This window comes from Lissotriton helveticus, chromosome 6 (assembly GCF_964261635.1).
Source record: "Lissotriton helveticus chromosome 6, aLisHel1.1, whole genome shotgun sequence".
NCBI lineage: Eukaryota > Metazoa > Chordata > Amphibia > Caudata > Salamandridae > Lissotriton > Lissotriton helveticus.
In genome coordinates, this window is record NC_136067.1 from 1,726,807,508 (window position 1) to 1,726,826,939 (window position 19,432).

The window sequence follows — 19,432 nt, forward strand, 5'->3', positions numbered from 1 at the left end:
TCCAGTGACCATATGTGTTTGTAACTTTGCCACCGCGCCGAATGGCGTAGAGGTCCCTTGAGTGAGCTGTCCATCATAATGGGGAAATGGCGGGAAGACGTTGCATACCGATAGTGTGTGTGGGGTGTTTCCAAATGGGTGGGGCTTTAATACAGTTCACATACCTCTTGTTTATAAAGGGTCAGAGCAGAGGCCGATCAGAGCAGCAGATGAGGAGAAAGCAGCCTCCTGGTCATAGGAAGTACACTGGGATTGCGCTCAAGAAACTCATGAATACAAAAACCTCCATCAAGGCTTGCAGTTAATTTTCGACGGTAGATAAGTGGAGAAAGCACACCTGCCCATCCTCGACCGAGCTCACGATTTTTTTGGGCTGATTAATGCATTACTTAATTTGAACTTCAACTCGTGCACCTGCTTTATTTATATCTGTAAGTGCTTCCTGTTGAGGCTGAATTTTTGTGACAGGAGCATCGTGCCAGAATGAATCCTGCCCTGCATATTAACTTTGACACCGCACCGAATGGCGCCGAGGTCCCTTAATTGAGCTATCCATCATAGTGGGTAAATGCCAGGAAGACGTTGCATACTGCTAGTGTGCATGGGGCGTGGCCAAATGGGCGGGGCTTCATTGCGAGTTCACATGCCTCTTGTTTATAAAGGGTCAGAGGCCGAATCAGTGCAGCAGATGAGGAGCAAGCAGTCTCCTGGTCACAGGAACTACACGGGGATTGCGCTCGAGAAACTCATGGATGCAAAGACCTCCATCAAGGATTGCAGCTAATTTTTGACGATAGATATGTGGAGAAAGCACAACTGCCCAGCCTCGACCAAGCTCACAATTTTTTGTGGCCGATTAATACGTTACTGAATTTGAGCTTCTACTTGGGCTCCTACTTTATAATCTGTAAGTGCTTCCTGGTGAGGTTTAATCAACTCCTCATGCCCCTGAATTCCAATCCGCTGTGGAACGTCGAAGTTTAGTCATTTTCGTGTTCTGTGCAGACCGCGAAAATGCTGACATTTCTCAAGTTCCACGAGCGGAATGGAATTTGCCCCCCACCCCCACATGACGCCCCAGGAAAACATTGTCAGAACCCATGGCCTCAACATCATATCATACTTCGAAGACACACAGCTCATCCCCTTGCTCTCAGAAGACCCCTCCTCCACTAGGACCACCTGCGGCTGCATGATGAGTGGCGTCTACTGGATGAGGACCAAAAGCTTAAAGCTCAACACAGGTAAGATGGAAATGCTGATTTTGTAGAACAACACCTCCCTGTGAAACAACACCTGGTGACCCCCCCCCCCCGAGTTCAGACCCTCACCGACAGACAACACATACAATCTTGGAATCATTCTGAACCGCAAACTCACCATCAAATGACAGATCAACTCAGTCTCCACCACCTGCTACCATGCCCTTTGCATGCTCTGAAAGATCTTCTGATGGCTCCCTGCCCAGCACCAGGAAAACGATTGCTGAAGCCCTAGTCACCAGCTGGCTGGACAACGGCAATACACTCTATGCTGGAACAATCACCCACCCCTGAAAGTACTCTAGACTATACAGACTTCAGATGCCAGACCCATCTTCAACCTCCCCAAATGGACCCAAATTACCCTCCAACTCAGGAACGTCAACTGGCTCCCCATCCAGAAAAATATGCCAATTCAAGATGCTGTTACATGCCTACAAGGCATGTATTGAATACGAAAAACAATGGTCCTAGACCTAATTTAAAGGGAGAGTTGAATCACAACCTACAATAATAGTATAACAAATGATTTGATTAGCCCAAACTCTGTTGGCTCACATTAATTAAATACAGACAGTTTACTAAGGTGCAACAACCACAACCTTATTTAAATACAAAGGTCTTTATTCCATCAAGATTTATGTAACAGTATATTCTTTACTGTAAATAACAGTGAGAGACAGGGGAAAAAGGTTGCTCCAGGGGAACTTGCTGAATACAAAAGTGCTTCAGTTGTACAAAGGGTGAATAGGATTCAGATAATGTGGTGAACGAAAACAATTAAAATAGTTCATACATTAGACTGATGGGTAATTCTCAGTCCTCGTTCTACTTGGCCACATCTTATCATTTCAAACTGATTACATTCGATCTTTTGAAAACACAATGCAAATCTTGTGTGGCACGTTATAGTCAGAGATTCCTGGAACCACCTGCCCCTTCTCCCCTTCTCCGTTTCTCCTTCTCCTTCTCCTATAAACATCATCCTCTCTCCTAGAATTCAGAAAAATACCTGGCTTTTCGACTGATTCTGAAAGAACTTAGCTCCTGGATACCCTCTCGAGTGATTAGCTGCACTCAAGTTCAAACCCTTTTCCATTCTCATTTCAACATAAATGTCAACTCTTACAAGACACCCTATCTACTGCTTTCACTCAGTTTCAACCCCTCTCTCAATCTACCTCACTATATATAAATCACTTACATGATCATTTACATACTGCTCCAAAAGCCTCCACTATTTATTCTCATTTACACACTACTCCTACTGATATAGATAAAGTAGGCACAGAGTTATTTTGGGAAAAAGATATAGGAATTACTTGGCCTGCTTTATTTTGGAAAAAAATGTGGATAAAACGTAGAAAATACTCCAGAGCAGCAAACAACACTCAAACGTTGTTCTATATTTATAACAGACTCTTTCATTATCCTGTAACTTTGCACAAACTCTACACAGAACACCCTGATACCTGTTGGACATGTTTCTCAGAACATGCACACTTAAGACATTTACTCTTCACATGCCCCTTCATTCATGATTTTTGGTTACAAATTTGTATCAGATTACGACGGAATTTCAATCTAAAGTTCCCTTCTCCCTTACTGATGCTTTATTAGGAAGTTTATCTCATGACTGGGTCACAGTTTCATTTGATTTGAGGTTACTGGATTTACTACTAGCAGTTGCATTTCTACAAATAACAAGTAATTGAAAAGATCTCACTAAGCTCTCCTTTCAAGCATGGTGATATGCAGTTTTCCATAACCACAGGCTGGATGCTACAGCAATGCATACAATATCCCTTGTAAAACGTTTAGCTTTGTGTTCTCCAGTCACTAATATTTTAGATCAATCTGCGAAAGCATACTTTGCACTACCACCAAATGAACAAGAAGTTCTTCAACCTCCTTGACTTTCTTCTTTCTGACAGTCTAATTGCTTATTTGTTATCATTATTGTTTTCTACACATTATCACTTTGTCTATATAATTATCAGATTCATTTGTATTCTGAACCATGTATATCTCTTCTTGCCCTCCATATATAATGCATTATATTAATTGTCTCAATTGTATGCTTATACTGAATTGTAATGGATGTTCTAAATATTTTGCTTTATTTCTAATTAACTTACTTTTAGACTAAAATTCTATAAAATGTATTTAACTTTCATCTGTTGGGCAGTTTTGATCGTTGGCTGACAGTGTTGAGTATATACGCAGATTCTAAAATCGCAAGCTTTTTGTTTAGGGGCTTATCTGAAAAATTAGGTCGGTATTTCTATATATTGGACTGCCTTAGGTAAAAAAAATGTGCATAGGCTGAAAACCTTTCAAATGCAAACAGCTCTTTTGGGACTCGTCTCTTGTTCTAGAATGCATGCTCACACAGAAGAGAAATATAGCCACCAGGTTCATTTGGCGCTTATTACAGACATATGATCTTCACCAACAGAAATAACAGAAGCAGTGCAGCAAAGAGGACACTAACCTCAGACGTTTAGACAAAGGAGACCTTGTTACAATGCAGTTTGCTACATTGGAGAGATCGGCCAGCTAGGAGATTGGTTGACTGAGAACACATTTACTCTATATACTGAGGGCCTCGTATATGAGGCCCCTTACGGCACTTATGCACCACCGGAACAGCATTTTCTTGACATTCCGGTGGTGCAATGTGCAACAGCATATTTACAAGTCCACGTAAGCCACTTTACGTGATTTTTCATGGCCTTGTAAATGTGCCCCTTTCACACAGAACACTGCGTGAAAGGGTTGTTCCCTGGGTGTTGCTGTGGGTGTTTCCACGCAACACCCATTTAATCTGAAGCTGCCTCAGATTTATGAGAGATGGTAGACTTTGGAATGTGGCAGAATCTAATGTCACTGCTGGGGTGGCGTTATGGAGGCGCAGTGAGGAGAAATGTTTTCATGTCTCTTTGTTTTTTCCTTTTTCTACCTTTGCTGCATTCTGCAGCACTTATAGAAAGAGGAAACCGCCTGAATTTATTGATTTTGTGGAGGAAGGTGTCCCTTCCTGCACAAAATCAATCAGGCCTGCAACGCAGGCACCCTTACACCAAAGTGCAAGGGTGCCTGCATTGGCACTTGCCTGCTGATTGTGCACTGGCACAGGGGAAAAGGACAGGAATGTGCTGTATCTCATAGATATGGTGCATTCCTGCCCTTTTGTTTTGACAAAGTGCAGCGCAACAATATTCCTTGCGGCGCTGCCCTTCGCCAAAACCTCATAAATGAAGGCCCTGAAAAGATCATTAAAAAAAACATTTTCTATATGCATCTCTCAGACTTAAATTGTGCAATACAGAGTTGGCACGAAATAAAAAAATACTCCACATGTGTGAGCTAGGGGCACCTAAAGCATGATCTCATTATTCTCAATGTGCAATCATTTATGCCACAGAATAGGATCTGTGCTCTAGTATGCCCCTTTTGAAATGTTTGCCATATTATCATAAATGTGTCATGTTATGTTAATGTTAATTATTCTTTTAAAATGCTCAAATACCCAGTGGTGTCTTGGTGCTACCTCAGTCTGAAACAGAGTAAGTGGTAACTTTACTTGATAGAGGCGTTGACAATACAGATTCTAGAATATTATTGATTAAAGAAGCAGGTTTTTAATGTTTTCCTAAACTGGAGAAGATTTGACATTTCTTTCAGTTTGCGAGCAGGGGGGCTCCACAGTTTGGTTGTGCAGGTGACAAAGCTTTTGCCTCCCCAAAGGGATTTCCTAAATAACTATAATTTTTGCCACCATTGACGGGAGTGGTCTGAAGCCGATGCACGAGGAAAAACTTTGTATTATATAATCAGATCCTGAGTTATGAATTGCCTTGAAGGCAATATATAACGCCTTGAAAGTTAGTTTTTTTTATCGGTAGCCAATGCAACTTGGTGAGTGCTAAGGCTGATGACCGATGTTTAGGTATTCCAAAGAGCAGTCGTGATGCAGCATTTTGCAATTTGGTAATCAGTTTTTGTTGCATGCTTATATACGAAGCACTACAGTAGTCTAATTAGGATAGTATTAGTCCTGTGACCATTGTCGTTTGAAGGTTATTCAGGATGAATTGATGGATTTTCTGAATCATTTTGAGGTGTTGAAAAGAGATGACATGATCTAGTTGATCTGGCTATAAAATGTCAATCTGTTATCTAACAGGATTCCAAAGTTCCTTACCCTTTCTACTGGTGCAGGTAAAGCACCTATCTCTGGGGCCACCAAATCGGGGACCAGAGGATGTATCATTTTCAAACAGGAGAATCTCAGTTTTATCTGAGTTCAATTTTAGACAGTTATTGTTCATCCAATTTCCTATATGTCTCATTCAGTCATGAAGTTTGACAGCAATGTTGTCCGGATTGCTTGAAAGTGAGACTACAATCTGGGTGTCGTCAGCATAAAATATCACTGACAAACCAAAAGATGTAATCAGCTTAGGGAGCGGAGTGATATATAGGTTAAAAAGGGTAGGACTTAAGGAGGAACCCTGGGGCACTAAGCATTGGATAGTAAATGAGTTTGATACAGACTTATGCAAGGCTACGCTTTGTTCCCGTTCTGACAGGAATGATTTTATAAAGGCTATCACCACTTCTCTGATTCCAAATGAGTAAAGCTGGTGTATCAGAATATAATGAGTGACCATGTCAAATGCTGCTGAGACGTCTAACAGAATTAGAGTGGTATTTTCTCCTTTGTGAATGGATGTTCATATGTTCTCAGATACCACAATCAGAGCAGAGTATGTGCTGTAGTGGCTTCTAAAGCTAAACTAGGTTTGGTCTAGAAGACCGTTGTCTTCTACAAAGGCAGTCAGTTCTTGGTTCATAGCTTTATTGACTATTTTGGCTGCAAAAGGTAATCAAGATACTTGCCGATAATTGCTTTGGTCTGCGAAAGGTAGATTGGCTTTCTTTACTAAGGGTAGGATAGATGCTTTTTTCCAAGCTTTAGGAAAATAACCTGAACTGACCTTGTTGTTGAAAATGTTAGTCAGGTAAGCTGAGATTTTTTCAGGAACCTGTTGAAGAACTTTCGGGAAACAATGGTAATTAGGGGAGCCAGATTTCATGGATTTAGTCATACTTTGTACCTGATCTGTTGTGAGTGGAAAGAACAAAGTCAGAGGGCCTGATTACGAGTCTGGCAGTCTTGCGAACGCCAGACTTATGCAGGCGGTCCACTGTCCACCATAATATGACTGTTGAAGTTGTATTGGTGGTGAAACCTGCTGCGCCATGGAACAATTGTTACCTGGCGGTGGCACAGCTGCGCCGCAATGCAGTATGCTGAGCAGGGACGGGCACAGTTGTCGCTCAGCATATTACAAGTTCATCCACCATCAGAATTTCATGGCGGGAGCCCTGCCATGAAAGAGCTGGCGTTGGAGGAACACAGGGTGACCTACAGGGCCTCCATGGCCCACCCGCATGGGAAATATTTTCGGGGGGCACAACATGTGCCCCCTGTCTGTATTCCCACATAGTTCCAGCACGGCATGGATGTCCAGGTCCATGCCATGCCTGAACTTTTTTGCCATTCTCATTGGGATGCCTGTTTTTCTAGGCACCACAATGAGAAAGGCAAAGGACGGCTGACAATATCACAAGTTGAACTCGTGTACACAAGTTCAACTTGTGATATGGTCGGCGGTCCTCGCCTTGGTTTGGCACAGCGGGACGGGCGTTGAGCCGGCGCTGTTGCGCTAAACTCGTAATCAGGTAGAGAGTTTCTAAATTGATTGAGGAAGGAATCTCCTTAGGGAAGCAGGAGGTGAATGTGGATTCAGTGGTGAAAGCCACATATATATCCTCAACTTTAACTTGAAATAAAATAGCAAAAAGATTGTTTGGTATTGGCATTTTTGTTATCTGAGATATTGGAGAGCATGTTGACTGTTTTAAAAAGCTCTTTATTAGAGTCTTTGGCTGTTTTAATGTTGTTTGTAAAGTAGGACGATTTTTCTTCCAAGATCAGGATTTGTTATTCTTTTATGGAGTATGTATGAGTCTCTTTCCCTGGCACTGTAGTTTTGAGTTGTCTCTATCTTTGTTCTAGCCTGCGATACAATTGTTTTCGAGTTTTGAGTTTATCCTAGAACCGGGTTTCAGTGGGAGCTGATTTATGATTTGTACACTTCTACTCAGGGACTAGCTGACTCACTGCTTTCTCTAGCCAGGTATGGTAGTTGGACTAAGTCTTTGACATTGGTAGGTTTTGTCCTGGTGGGAACCATATCTAGTTTCTCAGTATGTGCTATTGTAAATGAAAATAGTCACCTTCGCCACTTTAGAAAAAAGTGTGTCATGAATCTGTCGGCTTTATGAAGGAAACATCCCAGTGTGTGCAAACATAGTGCAGTTTATGTAACACAGGTGGTGAACTATGTAGTGTTTATTGGGTTATGCACATTTCACATTGATATGCCTTTCCATCTGTGCTGATAGTCGCCAAACAGCCACACGTCCCCATTGTAATGGCATGCATTGTAAAATTATGTGATGTTATGGTAGTTGCGGTGTAAAGACTGTGTTGTAAAAGCATGTGTTGTAATTGCATGCATTGTAATGTCATATATTCCTCGAGGATTTCCCATTCACAGCATGTGCCAATAGATAAAATTGGCACATGCTGTGAATGGGAAATCCTCGAGGAATATATGCATTTTTAAAAACGACCATTAAAACGCATACAATTACAACACATAATACTTGTAGGGCAACAGTAGGGTACGTTTTGGGTAGTGTAGGGTTAAAAATTACTATTCCCACTCCAGTGAGTGAAACAGGTGGGTACGTGTTGGATAGTGTAGGAGTCAAAATTACTAAGTGTTGGATAGTGTAAGGGTAAAAATAACTATTTCCACTCCAGTGAGTGCAACAGTAGGGAAAGTGTTGGATAGTGTATGGGTAAAAAGTACTATTCACATGAACCCCAAAACCCAGACCCACCCTAATACTAAAACAATCTCCATTACTTACCTTATAATGCGTTGTAGTGACATGTGTTGTAATGGCATGCATTGTATTGGCATGCGATGTAAAGGCAGTTGCGCTGTAACAGTTGCATTATAAAGGTAGAGCATTGTAATCACAGCGTTGTAATGGATGTGTCCCATCCTCGAGCACATGTATGGTATATTATTGTATGGACATGTGCATTAAATAAGGTTCAACAGTGAAACCTGCGGAGAAGCATTTCAGTGGTTGTAGATCTCTGGTTTTGCCAAACAGCATTCTTTCTAGCGCATTGTTGCATCTTATGAATTGAATTTTGGTTTATATTGCTGTCTGTGTCAGCAAAGGTAAGGCTCAATTAATCCTCCTATTCTACGTATGTAATTGCATTATGTTGATGTCACACCGTAAATACTCCCACAGTTTCAAACATCTATTCCTAAATTTAGAATATCTAACTGCAATCATAATGACAGCTTGCTACAACAAATAATGTCTATCAAGACCCAATCTCTCAGCTTTTTGAATCACTCTGATATAATCAGGAAGAGCATGTGTCCTACTGGCTAGAGCGGTAGACCTCAAAGCTTGCGATTTGGATTTGAGTCTCGGCAGGAACGCTCGACATCCTATAGAAACTTTTCGTTTCATTTTTTAATGGCAGGTAGTGGTCCTTGGGACCACTGCCTACCCCTTAAAAAATATTTTTAGACCCAGTCACAAAGGGCAAGGGGTCCCCTGTGAAGGATGGTAAACTGCGACTATTTTGCGACAAAGTCATACATGGCATTTGGGGTGGCTATTAGGAAGGGAATGCCCCTTCCTAATAGCAAGTCTCAAAACACTATTCTGCAAGTCACACATTTTTGCCAGTCGCAAAATAGGGTTTGTATAAGGCCAAAAGGATTTTTGCAGGCGCAGACGGGTCTAACCCGTTTGCGCATGCAAATATCCGTCGTACATCTGGCCCTTATTCTCCCTGTGCCAATAACGATCCTTTGCTACCAAGCGGCACCGTCATTTATATTTTGAGTGACAATGAAAACGCCAATTGATAAAGCGCAATTTTTGTAAGGTCAAATTGCAAAGACCTAATAATGAGAAGTAATGATAAAAATTGAAAAAAAAGAGAAAATCTCCCTTTGCCTCGCAAACTGAAAGCGTCAATCTGTAACGCAACTAGTGCTCTTATAAAGCTCGAGTTCATGCTATATAAAACTCCAAGGGGCATATTATCAAGAAAGGCGTTAAAATTATCGCCGCTTTAGTGGCAGTTACCTGCCGCTAAAGCGGCAATAATTTTAACGTCATTCGTTGATAATAAGCCCCGAAATTAATAGAAATTGCGTAATGGCCTAACTGTTCATTTAAAATGTTTTAGCTTTTGGTCAATTCTGTCTATGAAGTTTGCAATGAATGCATTTCTACTTGTCGTAATTCGGCAAAACATACATTTTCCAAATGTATTAAATGCTTGCTTTCTGTCTTAGTCGTAATACGAGTCAACGATTCAATTAACATATATAAACCATTTTTATTTCTTCGAATTGCACAATTCTACACATCTGTATGTGGTTTATTATAATTCACAGCAGATCCGCAATAGCATTTTTTCCTATTCTGCATTGGATAGTTACAGTAACGACCCATTGCTAATTTATTTTAAAGCCATATGTACAGTTGAAATTGCTCCCTGCAGCTCCACAGAAGAAGGCAATTGTGATCTTGTCTAGATTATAATAATTTCCGAACTAGTTATGCGGCCGGGTTCAAGCCTGAGGGAAGGTTTGTATGAAATACATTGTTCAAACGAGAGTGCTCCAGAGCGGGACTTGTTATCTGTGCTTTGGTAAAATGATTGGAAATGACTGGTACATCACGGCTGAAATGATGTATTTTAGACTGCCTTACTGAGAGCTGTAATCTTGACTTACAATTGATTGAATGCCCTGAGTGAATAGTAAATCGTATTGGCTCCACTGATAGCGGGACTGTGACTCTGCACTATAGCTTTATGACTACCAATGAAATCATATAAAGGTAGCCAATCACATTGCTATTTACTTCACTGACGTACACGCAGTTCCCCTGCATTTTCAAATGCAATTTATATGTTTGTATGCTGAATAACGTACTTTGTGTTAAAGCACGTTTAGTCATTTTTTACCTTTTTTCTATAACATTACAAGCCATATCGAAGAATCTTGATGTGGGTTCTGCTTACGTCTGTTTGAGCTCCAGAAATATCCGTTTTCCACCAAGCAATTTTCACTTGGAAAGTGCACAATTTTTCTTATTGTAAGCAGCAAAAATTAAATCAGAGTAAGAGATGAGATAAATAACTACTGAACAGCGTGGCACCTGTGAGTGTTTAAACAAAACATTTGGTAGATTTAATAAAGTTATTTTTGTAAAAGATGTTTTGGGAAACGATTTTATCACATGGAAGCCTTTATGTGCCTTGGGAACAGAGTTATTTTACATTCAATATTTGTTATACAAGTGCTAAATTAATTAAAGATGTGTAAGCTCTCATTCTTCCACTATGGAAAGCTGTTGACCCCTTCAAGACACCGCTTAACTTTTACCACAGACAGTTGAGAGAAATTAAGAAAAAGGTCAAGCTCCAACAACAGCAAAGAACTCTTCAACATCCTCAAAGAATTCTCCTACCCCTCAGCAGCAACAAACCTTGCCCCCTCACAGGAACCTTGAGACAACCTTACAAACTTCTTCTATGATAAGATCGCAAACATCTAGAGAAACTTCAAACCCAAGCCCAAAGCAACTGACTTCTTAAAGCAACAAAACAACCCTACTGCCAACACAGACCTCTGAATAACCGAATAGAGCCTGATCGCCCAACAGGACACATCATGAACACGGTTCACTCAGAAGCCCATGCCCTCACCACGTCTTTAACTATGTACTCACCGCCTTGTTGGACACCTCAATTACCAAGATCATCTTCCCTGAAGACTGGAAATATGCAGAAGTTAATGCCCTACTAAGGCAACCATCAGCAGATGCCAGCAAACTCAACAACTACTGACGCATCTTCCTGCTACCAGCCAAATTATTAGAAAAAAATCAAACAACAACTCGCCGCACATCTGGAATAGAACTTCCTACTCAACACCACCTAATCCGAATTTGACAGCAACCACAGCACCGAGTCAGCCCCCATTGGGATCAAGATGGCCACCGAGCTGGAGCTGGACAAAGAAGCTCCCAGGGTTGGGATCATTACCCTATAAATATCCAGCCAATACCCTGCCATCCACCAACTTTTGTAACCAGCAGCACTACTAGAAAGGAGCATAAAACATTCTCTCACAAGGAATTCTTGGTTCTCTTCGGCTGTAGCTGGAGCACCCTCGATGACCACCCCGTCCCCCCGGAACTAGGAATCCCTGCCTCTGATGACCGCCTTGGCACGGGAGTACCCCACTCCGCAGCAGCTTGGATTCCCAGGTATTGTGTCCTACTCTGGCAAGCTCTGCCACATTTCCATGGTAGTATCTGCTGCATGCTTGCACCCTGAGCTACCATTAAACCAAGATCCTCCTATAAGTTCCCGGGAGAAACACATCATCCTTACTTTTCCCAGACTTAATTTGCCAGCTCTACTCAGTTTCTTCAACTCCATACGATTCCTCCACTCTTCATCTGGCCCTTCTAGTGCATGCTTCGGACATGGATTCACCTAGTATAACGGATACTAAACTGGACCAATCAGGTCGCTGCTCATACAGAAAGTGCGCTCCTGCATCTTCTCAGCGCGCCAGCTCTCACCAACATATCTGTCTGGACTACGGCCTCATGGAACGTTATAATAACCTTTCACTTTTATGTAGCTTAAGCTGATTCATCTCACTACCCTCTGTTACCATCTACCTTAATGAATGTAGTTGATTTCAAATGATGATGCAATTCAGCACTACCCTTGATTGCCATCTTATCAACTAGTTACTGCTGACATGAGTACTGGTCAGCCGCACCTGGAACCCCTGATCAGATTATTGCTCCCCTAAAACTGGACTACCTCACCTCCCTTACCACCTTTATTCTGCTTGTTATAACCGCCATGGTTCAACCCACTACTAACTCCTCTGACGTCCTTGCTCAAGTAGGCCTGAATGCTTTTAAGATTTTCTACCCCCCAACCTCTTGAAGAAAATGGCAAAGTTCTTCCAGCACAATCTGCTCAAACGATGTCCGGAAACGCTCTGACACCTACTTTTCCACGTCAAAGAGTATTGTGGCGACAGACCGCATTTTTTACACGACAAGAAGCTCTAACATATTCGCTTCATTCCAAACCGCTGAGGAAAACCCCCCATGGTTTCCGTATAATCATTCTACTGTCTCATGTCCTTAATGCTGATCTGATCATCTCTCTATACAATGATGGTAACATTCTCATTCAAGCCTCCGACCTGAATCTTAGGAGCTTTGACATAGTATTTATGAGGATTAAAATACACTTTTTAACTCAAATCCTGCTAATCATCATCATATCAGTGTCCCAACAAGTGCTCAACCTTCGATTCCCTCCGCCTGTCTTGCCTCACGCTCCACTTCCTCCTTATCCCCTATGAACCGGTCTGTCATTTCCCCTTCACGGATGGTGAGTGTAATACCCACAAATCTAACCCTGACAACCCGGATAATCTACACCTTGGCTCCTGTACTACCAACTCGAGGAGCCTGCTCCCAGCTTATTTCCCCAATACATCTCCTATTTACCCACACCGTACTATCTCCTCCCCCACTGTGTCCACCATTTCTTTGGATAAAATCACCCTGCCCGCCACCAATCCTAATCAAGGATTATCTCTGCATCCCACTACACTGAGCCCTATTACCCTCTATGCTAATCCACACCCCCTAGTGGATATTAAGTCTAGTCTCAAAAGGGATTCTATCTCCCCTGCAACCTTTGTGAAGGATCTATTTTGCCATCCAACAGCCCTCTTCCCAAGGGGTCTTACCCTTTATTATACTCTGGGCCGGCCGCTTACTGCAATACCCTTCCTTACATTGAGGAGAAGATAGCAGACCTCAAGCAAGATCGCCTTACTGTCAAAGATAACCTGCAAACCCTTTTACAATTCTCCCTAAAGATGGGGGAAGTTTTGGAAACATTATCCAGCTCTGGGGACCGACCAACCTAGTCCTCCTCTAAGGGCTAACACATCCGGGATGAACTGTCTTCTATCATTTACCCCCTTAGCCCTCTCCGGAGAACCCAACCTCTTCCAAACAACCGGTCTAGACTACTTAGGTTTTTGCCTCAGCTCTGTTAAGATGACACCCTCGCTCTTCTTATATCGTACAATGGCTCTGGGTGGGCTCTGGATGAGGGGTGCGGTGCGGCTCTCCCTAGTGCCCGTGTATAGATGGCTGCCTGGATTGGAGGCCCTCCCGGGGCCCACTGCCTTCTGCTGCCCTCGATGTTCCTGAGCGGCCTGGGGTGCAAAGAATAGCTACATCCACAAGCTTGCAGAGCAGCTGACATTAAGACTGCAGGTTTCCGATCCCCTGGTTCCTATCACCCATTGACAGTTTCCTTGGGCCCGCTGCCTACCTACACCTCACGGTGGGCCTACAATTCATCACTATACTCCGAGATCATTGCACTTCCTTCAAGCTTTGAATGCCGGATATGTCCTACACCGCCACCATTAGAGACCTAGGAGACCAAGGCCTAAGAAGACGTCCAGCAAAACACCCAACAAGGTTCTCAAACTTTTTTGCACCGGCGGACAAGCGCCCCTCGCCGAACCCTGCGGAGGTAGCTGACAACATGGCCCTGACTAAAGACGTTTCTCTGAGCATGTTTAGGGACTTTAAGACAAAACTTCGGAAGGACCTCAGCCAAGAGTTCCAGTAACTGTCTATAATCATGTAACTTTCACTGAACTACATACCCCCTACCCCTCCCCGCTCTACTCCTCTCCACGTTCCTGCTACTGATTTCTGCCTTTACCTGTCCTGGCCCTAGTCCCCACCCTGTTTACCTGTGAATTTTCCCGCGTCATTTGAGAGCTAGCTATTCTGTTTGATGCCCAATGGAGCTACCTGGTTTAGCTATAGGGGTGAAAGGTCGGGGATTCCCTCTTTGGACGTCACCTACCCAGTCGGTCTTTAGCCTGACTTCCTTTCATCTCTCCTGTCGTCTCTTCCCCTTCCCCCCTCTATTTATTATCTCTACTTCTCTCCTCTCTCAATGTATTGAGACTGAACTTTTCTGTCTGATGCCCGATGGAGCTACTTGGTTTAGCTATAGGGGAGATGGGCTGTGGACTCCCTCCTTGGTCGTCACCTACCCAGTCAGCCTTCAAACAGTTTTTCATTTCGTCTCTCCTTGTTGTCTCTTCCCCTATCCTCCCTTTCTCAACTTCCCTGTCCCCTCCCTTCTACGCTCTATTTATTTTTCCATCCATGTTCCTTAAATTGTTTCTTATTGAGACCTAGCTATTTGGCCAAAGCCCGGTGGAGCTAACTGATAGCTATAGAGGAGATCGGTTTTGGGACTCCCCCTCGACTGTCACCTCCCAACCAGTCTTTGGGCAGACTTTCCTTCGTCTTTCTACCGTATCTCCCTCCCATCCTGTTTTTCTGCGAACCTCTTCCCTCGACACCTGAGACCGAACAACTTTGTCTGATGCCCGATGGAGCTACCTGGTTTAGCTATAGAGGAGACAGACCGTGGATTCCCACCTTGGTCGTCACCTACCCAGTCGGTCTTTAGACAGACTTCCTCTCTATGGTTGTCTCTTCCCTTATCAACACTTTCTCACCTCACCTACCCCCCACTTCTTTTCTCTCTCCTTTCTCTCCTCTCCTAACGCATTGCTGACTGTTCGCTGTAAGGTTTAATTGTTGATCTTTTTCTGTTATACCGTTAAACCACATTGTTGCACTTCCTTTCGTCCCCCCTGCTGTCTCCTCCCACAACCTCCCTCTTTGTATGTCTCTCCTTCTCCCTTCTCTCAATGTATTGAGACTGAACCTTTTTTTGTCTGATGCTTGCTCACTTTGCCACTGGAGTCAAGCAAGGCCGGCTGAAGACGGCTGTAATGCCAGAAACCGCTCCTGGGACTTGATTCCTGTCCAGGGAAGACATGGCTTGGCAGTTCGGGCTGGACTGTTCCCATGAGGCACAGGGTCAGACTGATTTGCATATGGTCATGCCTGAACTGGGGTGGGGAGTGAGCTAAAGAACGGTGATGGATTAAACCCAGATCAGTTGACTGGGAGTGAGTGTTTGTATTGTCAACGCCCCGTCCATCACCACCTTTGGTTTTTCTTTGTTCGCCCTAAGTTGGCAGGGTATGCTCAGACGTGAGTCCCTTGCTCACTTTGCCTCTGGAGTCAAGCAAGCCCGGCTGAAGACGGCTGCAATGCCAGAAACCGGTCCTGGGAAGCTTGATTCCGGTCCAGGGAAGACATGGCTTGGCAGTTCGGCCTGGACTGTTCCCATGTGGCACAGGGTCTGACTGATTTGCACATGGTCATGTCTGAACTGGGGTGGCGGAGTGAGCTAAAGAACGATGATGGATTAAACCCAGATCAGTTGACTGGGGGTGAGTGTTTGTATTGTCAACGCTCCGTCCATCACCACCTTTGGTTCATCTTTGTTCGCCCTAAGTTGGCAGGGTATGCTCAGACGTGAGTCCCTTTCTCACTTTGCCACTGGAGTCAAGCAAGCCCAGCTGAAGACGGCTGTAATGCCATAAACCGGTCCTGGGAAGCTTGATTCCGGTCCAGGGAAGACATGGCTAGGCAGTTCGGGATGGACTGTTCCCATGAGGCACAGGGTCAGACTGATTTGCATATGGTCATGTCTGAACTGGGGTGGCGGAGTGAGCTAAAGAACGGTGATGGATTAAACCCAGATCAGTTGACTGGGGGTGAATGTTTGTATTGTCAACGCCCCGTCCATCACCACCTTTGGTTTTTCTTTGTTCGCCCTAAGTTGGCAGGGTATGCTCAGACGCGAGTCCCTTGCTCACTTTGCCACTGTAGTCAAGCAAGCCCGACTGAAGACGGCTGTAATGCCAGAAACCGGTCCTGGGAAGCTTGATTCTGGTCCAGGGAAGACATGGCTTGGCAGTTCGGCCTGGACTGTTCCCATGAGGCACAGGGTCAGACTGATTTGCATATGGACATGTCTGAACTGGGGTGGCGGAGTGAGCTAAAGAATGGTGATGGATTAAACCCAGATCAGTTGACTGGGGGTGAGTGTTTGTATTGTCAACGCTCCGTCCATCACCACCTTTGGTTTTTCTTTGACTTACCTGATCCTAGCAATTTCCGTCGGATCACCAGCATCATGACTCTAGCAAAACTGCACAAGAAATGCGTCCACACACAGCTCTGCAACCATATTGAGAAATTTCAACTCTTGACCTCTACCAGTCAGGTTTCAGAGGAGGGCACAGTACTAAAACAGCACTAATCCACATCATTGATGACGCCTTGAGATCCCTTGATCTAAATGTTCCTTGTCTTTTGATCCTTCTTGACTTGTACTCAGCTTTTGACACCAACAAACATAAAAACCTGATTCCTCTTCTTTAATATGGGATTGTCAGTCTGGTTTGCCTCATTCTTACAGAAGTGCACCCAAAGAATCAAAGTTAACCAATCCCTTGGAACCAGCACCACAATCACTACTGGAGTACCTCAAGCCTCCGCACTGCTGTTCACTCATTTCAACCTTTTTCTGAAACCGCTATCTGATATTCTGAACCGCTCGAACATTCATTACCATATTTATGCTGATGACACTCAACTATATTTGAAGATCTCCTCTCCAGGTGACATAAAAACTCTAAATGATGCACTCCTAAAAACTCAACAATGGCTGACTCATAAACATCTATTGTTAAATACCCTCAAAACTGAATTCCTTCTGATTGCCCTCAGCAACCACTCTTCGCCTACCTTGGACTGGTCCAAAGAACTTACTGCGTTAAACTGCACTCTTCAAATTGTTAGGTATAACCCTGGACAAATACCTAAATATGCAAGATCACATCAGTGCAACTATTAGGGGAGCCAATCTTCAGCTCAACACCCTTAGGAAAATCAAGTCTTTCCTTCCATCCAGCCAGCAGTACAATCCCTAGTTATCTCAGGCTTGAAATATGGATTGGTGACCCTTGCTTGGCTACCTAAAACTAGTTTGGCTCCAGTTATAGCCACTCTGAACGCTTCAGCCAGACTCATCGCAGGCTCCAGAAAACATGACCACATCACACCAGATCTAATCCAACTAAACTGGCTGACCATTGAAGCTAGGATATGGTTCAGGATAGCTTGCCTGATGCACAAAGCTATTCATCACAAAACCCCGGTTTAACTGGCAAAACAACTTGAGCCATCTGACTCGAGTGGGAACTTAAGAAGCTCTAACACTGTATTATTGAAATCTCCCAAATTCAATAAGAAAATAATTTACATTTGTGCTTTCTCTGGTCTTGCTCCAAGAATGGGAAACATCCATTGCAACGCAGTCATTACAACAAATTACCTTTACAATGCAACTGTTACAACACAACTGCCTTTACATCACATGTCATTACAATGCATGCCATTACAACGCATGTCACTACAACACATGCTATTACAAGGCATACCATTACAATGCATGCGATGACAATGCATAACAAGTTAAGTAATGGAGATTCTTTTAGTATTAAGGTGGGTATGAGCTTTGGGGCACATGGGAATAGTAGTTTTTACCCCTACACTATCCAACACTTTTCCTACTGTTGGACTCACTGGAGTGGGAATAGTAATTTTTACCCCTACACTATCCAACACTTACCCTACTGTTGCCCTCAAAGTATTATGCATTGTAATGGAATGTGTTGTAATGGTATGTGTTGTAATGGAATGCGTTGTAATGATAGTTTAAAAAAATGCATTATAACGGCATGCGTTGTAAAATCATATAATGTAATGTGGTTGCAATGTAAAGACTGTGCTGTAAAAGCATGCGTTGCAATTGCATGCGTTGTAACGTCATATATTCTCCAAGACTATGGAAGAATCTTTCCCCTGAAATCGGATCCAACCCATCTACTGCCTCTTTCAAGAAACATGTCCATTGGCTATTTCTGAATGTCCATCAACGGCATTAACCAGGATACCATCTCAGTCTACTTCTTTCTCTGGTCTTGTTACTCTTGTGTCTTGTTACAGTGTTGTTTCAATTGGTATTATGTTTCTTCTCACTTGTCCTACTGATCTACTTTGATCTGTTGAAACCCTACAGGTCCCACTAGATTTCCTGACTCATCATGCCCCCACTTGAATTTGTGTGTCCCACCTTGACCATTGGGTTGTTAAGCTATCACATTTGTTCCGTCTTGTTGTTGTACTCAAACTTATGCCACTTTGTACAGCAGTCAGATACCCATTTGGGTCATGTTCACGCTTTATAAAACTTTTCAAATAAAATAAATAAATACATCTGAGCTAACAATGACATCTGAGCCTTACTCGACTGATGATAAACTGTAGCTCTGATTCTCCTAGACCTCTCAGCAGCCTTCGATACAGTTTCACACCACACAATCGTCACAATGCTTCAGAATACAGAAGCCACTCTCAAATGGATCGCCTCTTTCCTCACCATAAAAATGTACAAATGATGCCTTCCCTCCTTCACCTCCGAACCCAAGGAAATCATCCATAGATTTCCCCAAGGATCCTCACCGAGCCCCACCTTTTTCAACACTTATATGACACCTCTGCCCAACATCGCCAAAATCCATGGATTAACATCATATCAGACGACACAAAACTCATGATCTTCTGCTTTAAAGACCCCACCGGCACAAAGAACAATTTCCACAACTGCATGACAGATGTGGCCAACTGGATGAAGGACATCTACCTTAAGCTCAACATGGATAGGACAACGGTATTGATTTCCAGAAGCAAAAGCTCCCCATAGGATGCATCAAGGGAACCCTCAGAACTCAAAACTACTCCTACCCCCACTGACCATGCTAGAAACCTAGGCATCTTTCTGGACAACTAGCTAGAGATGATGACTCAGGTTAACTCCTTTTCCTGCTCCTACTTCTTCATCCTACGCATCCTAATTAAGCTATCAAAAATTGCTGCTCTAAAGCTCAAGATGCATCATCACTCATGACCTC